This window comes from Oryzias melastigma, linkage group LG4, assembly GCF_002922805.2.
Source record: "Oryzias melastigma strain HK-1 linkage group LG4, ASM292280v2, whole genome shotgun sequence".
In the NCBI taxonomy this organism is placed as follows: Eukaryota; Metazoa; Chordata; class Actinopteri; order Beloniformes; family Adrianichthyidae; genus Oryzias; species Oryzias melastigma.
The window spans coordinates 29754130-29759566 of NC_050515.1; the positions used below are offsets into that span (position 1 = coordinate 29754130).

Here is a 5437-nt window from a genome sequence, read left to right on the forward strand (position 1 = left end):
TATTTCAAAGATGGTTTCATGGTTTCAAAGTCCTGCGTCTACAGCAATGAACACCTGCTTGGGCCGGAATTTATGGAACACAGGACACAACTGGAAGATATATGGTATTCTGCATCTAAAATTAAAGTTTTTTGCTGACCACCGCTAGCTCTGTGGAAAAATTTGGGTGTTGGACTGGGGCGGAGCTGTCAGAGCAGACTTCGTAAAAAGGGGCTGTCTCACTCTGTGACGTCAAATCGTGAGGACCCGCTGGTTTTCGTGGGTATGGGAGGGGCTGCTGCAGATATTGCAGGTTTTGAGAGGATTACTCAGAAATATATGAACGGAAAAATACCATTTTGGGGTTCTTTATAGTGAAGAATGAACTGTATAATACACTTAAAAGCTCAAAAAGTTATTTTTTCATGGCATGGCCCCTTTAAACTTTTATCTGATGGAACATATAAATGTGGAAGACTCGAACTGGCTTCAGCTAGAAGAGAGCGATTGTTTCTCATCGAGGCTGTTCTGTTCTTCCTGCAATTAAACCTCTTTCGAACTGAGTAAAGTTACAGAGAGATTTTGAGTAACTACTCCACCAAAACACAAACAAAGTTCACCAGAATTGGCGTGGAAGGACAGAGCGGCACGGCCGCAGTCTGGAGTCGTAAAGCACAAAGGATCGCTGCCCCGACGCTGTGTTCACGGTTCCTGTCATTGCTGTTAGCCTGCCGGACGGTTAGCGCGACGTTTCCCGGAGCTGGCGAGGCAGAGCAGACTTTGGCTTTGAACCATTCACACCGTATACACTCTTTCACAATAAAGACTGTCGAGGGGAGCACAGCTGGATTCCCCAATTTCAACGTATATACCAATACTAGCCACACTCTGGCACAGTTCACAGTGCTAGCTGCGTTAGCATTTCCAATAGGCTTTTAGAGACTTTGGGTACGTTCGTTTTGTACACAGCTTGAGTCCGTTGCGCTTATTGCGTTAGAATCCGCGTTACTTTACATTCTGTACGGGTTGTTACAGTTGTAAATAATGAATAGTATTCAAATACATAATGAAAATGGAAAATATGTAATCGTAATTGTTGAACACTTGCTCGAGTAAATGTGGTGAAGAAATAACAACACAAAAGCGAGGAGCTGCTGGCCTTAAAGGGCGCTGGCGTAAAGACATGTCTACGCTCGCGTCTCCTTCTTTAGCTCGCGACAAAACTTTCATTGGCGCCACCAATTCTGGGAGAACATATTCCCCACTACAATCCAATAGTCCAAAGTTAACGGAGGCGCTATGACGCCGGGGTGGCTCGACAGTAATACCGTGCGCTCTGAGGAGAGGCTACCGAGAACCCATAAGACATCTGCCGATGTGTCGCTCTTTTTCTGCGATATCCTCGACTTCCACTCACCGTCAGCGTCTTACTTATCCCCAATCCCAACCGCAGACTTCCCAGTCGGCTGTGAGCTGAAAATCCACTCAAAGAAAAAGAAACGAGGAAACGTATCCAACTTATTCTTCGTAGTTGTTTTCTCCACTTCCTGATTGAGACGGTGCCATTTTGAATAGAGAAAAACCTTTCCGGCGCTGTTGTCACGCGGAGAGCCGCTTGTTGATCAGGAGCAGCGAGCCAGGCCGCAAATAGTCGTCAGTCCAAACGTTCAGGCACACCTGGACTAATGCTCTCACACGGAGGGATCCCCTCACACGCGCTAACAACACTTATAACACCTTTACAAATGATAACATCTGCTGCCTGATGTTTGACTTCTTATTTGTAAAGGAAACGGGAGTTTAAAACTCAGCTTACTTAAGTAAATGTACTACCAAAGAATTACAGGTTCAGTTTCAGAATGTTCTAATAATGTTCCCTTTGTATATGTAAATAGATTTGATATTCATTCTTGTTTACTCGTTTGTTTGTACACATATTTCATTTATTATCTTGAAGAAATACAAGGAATCTGGAAAACTCCACCTGCACCGTTCAGTATTTATCTCTGAGTCACACTGCTGGCAGTTTTGAAGAAACATGTCCTGGATTCATTTTAGGTCAGTGAACAGGATCAAATCGGATTGTTAAAAATTAACCAAAATCAACATGAATCATATTGTCAACCACAACATATGATAGGAATCAAATCGTTATTAAAATGAATAGTTACACCCATATTAAGCATGTTTTTTAATGTATCTTTTGGGTTATCATATTTTCTTTTTTTTCTTTTTTTACTGGAGTAAATCAGCAACGGGCTAGGTGTAGTAGTTGGCGCTCTTACCTTATACTGTGTTAAATTAGTAACTCTAAATCACCCCTAAAGGATGCTGTGTGAGTGTGTGGTTGTGTGCCATTTTTATTTTTCAGGAAATGATGTGAAAAAATTTCAAGTTGTTATATTTTGAAATAAACTTGTGGATAAGGTTTGATTTATATTGTACCTGTCTTATAAAATGGGTTAAATGGCTTAATAATGACCCACAAAACTAAACAGCCAGCTTTTTTAGCAGCACTGTATTGCAGTTATTCATTACTACTTGATGAAAACCAACATATTGATTAGTTTGAATAAATCTACAAATTTGCTGTTAAAACCAAATCTGCTTACCAGGGTTCATACTCAAACCGAAATGGATTCACGGGGTTTATGCAGGTATTTCCCTCTTGCAGATCTTGACTGACTTTGGTATTCATCAGTTGAATTGAATTGAATGCCTTTATTGTCATTGCAGTTACAATGAAATTTTGGTAAATCAGAATCAGTTCATCTTGCCTTATTGAACAGCTGAGCTGGAAGACCTCCAAACGTTTCCAGCAAACCAACACTGCCACTGCTTTCCTGGTATAACATTTCCCTCCTTTTCCCAACACAGGAGGCTGGTGGAAAGCAGAGGCTGCTGTGTGTGTGTGGGTGTGTGCTTATTTGTTGTTGAAACAAAATTGTTATATATGTTCCTAATGATGTGTTTCAGGGTGACATCAGATTAACATTTTTTATATTAAAACCAGGCAATGTAGAATGCATAATGAACTAGAAAAGTTGCATTACCTGCGATAATGCTAGTGTGATACTTTTTTGCTCAAAGTAGTCACTGAGAACGCTGAGACTTTTTGATAAAAATGGTGACGCAATTTACTATAATTGCTGCAGGAATTCGCTGAAAATACAAAAGCTATTTGCAAAATGTTAAATTTGCTAGAGTACTCGAAAATTTGTTAAAGATCTACAAAAGAGCGCTGTAGTTGACCTAACTTTCTGAAAAAGTTGTAGTTAAATTTCTCAAAAATATTTAATACACGCCAATTTTGCAAAAATATTTAGTGTGTTGCTTAAATATGAGTTAACTCCAAATTAGCCCAAAAAACTTCAGTAGGCTAGATACCAAATTAGCCAAATAAGCTAGCTCGTTGCTTAAATACAGTACTAGCGAAACTCCAAATTAGCCTAAAATTCCTCAGTAAACTAAATTAGTCAAAAAATGTTAGCCTGTTACTAAAATAGAAGCTAAACTCTAAATTAGCCTAAAAAAATCCCTAGATAATAAATTAGCCAAAAACATTAATGTTGCCAAAATATTAGCTAAAATCCAAATTAGCATAAAAAGCTCAGTAAATGCCAAATTAGCCAAAAACATAACTAGGTATAAAAAGGTATAAAACATTAGGTGAACTCCAAATTATTTGAAAGTTACTATAAATATTAAAACATGTCCCATGAATATATTTAAAGGTTTGTTGCTAATCTACTTATAACTATGACATCTGAAGACTCTCATTCATTTCCTATGGGGCATATTTTTGCTCAGTATTTCAAAAACTATAAAGTTTATGAATTAAAAAAAACAAGCAGAAATGTCCTGAACAAACTGAACATTTTGATACCAAGATTGCTGAAATCACCAGAACCATGATTGAGTTTTTATGTGTTAAAAAACATGAAAAGAAGAAGGAGAATCACTATAGTGTGAATGCTGACTGAACATTCACACAATTAGTGCCACACAGAACTTTAATATGGAAGACTACCCTTGCACTTCAATTACAGTCATTTCACCTGCGGAACAATTAAAGAGTGCCACTATATATGAATTATTAATAAAACAAATTTAAAAAAAATGAAGAATTCAAACATTAAAAAGAGAGAGAGAAAAGCATCTGTCTTGATAACTGGGGTGTAACAGCTGGGCCTTGCAGTCATCATTTCTAAAATACATTTGTTTTTGCACTGCAAAAACACAAAATCTCGCTAAATATTTTTGTCTATTCTCGCGTAAATATCTTATTGGACTTGATTTAAGACAAAATACATTTTTAATGGGCTATATTGAATTGTTTTAGGACAATAAATCTTTAATATCTTGTTGAGTCTTTTGATCTTGAAAACATCTTGAAGCAAAATCTGTCATGAACCTTGTGTTTTACTTAAAATAATATTTTTAAGCAGAATTATTGTTTGTGAATGGTGAGTGGTCTTGTTTCAAGAAACAGCTTGATTTAAGAAAACAGCAACGTTTTATTTGACTAGTAGTTACATTGAACAGTAGCAGTTTGGCATTTCTTTGACACTCTGGGCCAAAAGTAATCCAATCTGAATGCAAAAAGCAAAAAGCACCTTGTTTAAACACACTCCATAATTTGCATTTAGGGTTTGATCTGTAATGATGTCTGTTAGTTCTGGAAAAACAGGCAAACCAAGACAACAAAATCAAACAAACCAAAAAAAACCTCATAATGAAAACAATAAACACTTTTTCATCTTGTTGGCTTCAGATTTTTTGCATTTTGGCGCATCCTGCTGGAATGTTTCTGCAATTACCGGGATTGATGCAAACTGCTGTATATTTTTAAGTTTAACCCCCCCCCCCTCTCTCCAGAGGACTTACGAGTACAGAAATCAGAGCTGAGCACACACAGACATTTCCCCGTGTGCCATTCCTTACCTGTAACTTTGTCTGCAGAAAGTCATCCGCTCTCATCTGAATAGAATTGCAAATTTACAATTTCTCCAAGAAAAGTGTATTTTCAGCCGTTGGTCATTGTGACTGGTGGACAGGTCTGGCCCTGGGCTGCATGGCACCCTAGGTACCCCCCACCCCGTCACACACGTGAATAACACGTGAAACACCACAAGAAACACCACAACTACCAGGAATATATTGAAATAAGTATTTATTTGTTTTTATAGTCAAAGATGAAATAATAACCACTTATTTTTTTTAACACCTCTCCTTATCCAGGACTCAAACTCCCAACGTTTGTAATGAAAGGCCGCCACGCCAACCACTGCACCACCGTTTGATACAGCTCTCTTATGGTAGATGTTTTGACAAGCATCTTCAGTGGATCAATAATTGTTAAAGGTTTAGAGATTTCCATTAAGGGTCTAAAAAGATGAAAATAAAAAGAAACGAGATTGCCAATTGAATTATTCTTTTCCAACATAAAAACTATTAT

At 37.7% G+C, this 5437-nt stretch overlaps 1 protein-coding gene across 5 annotated transcripts in view; it reads right to left on the reverse strand.

Annotated features, from left to right (window-relative positions):
* Window positions 1–1680, reverse strand: part of si:ch73-63e15.2 (protein strawberry notch homolog 2) — an 84050-nt gene extending 82370 nt beyond the window's left edge. For 3 of the 5 annotated variants that reach the window (XM_024258997.2, XM_024258994.2, XM_024258993.2), the window contains exon 1: window positions 1397–1680. The gene's annotated coding sequence lies outside the window, so the exon portion shown is untranslated. The remainder of the gene's footprint in view (window positions 1–1396) is intronic. The other 2 variants (XM_024258996.2, XM_024258995.2) reach the window with 1 other exon arrangement.
* Between the last annotated feature and the right edge of the window lie 3757 nt (window positions 1681–5437).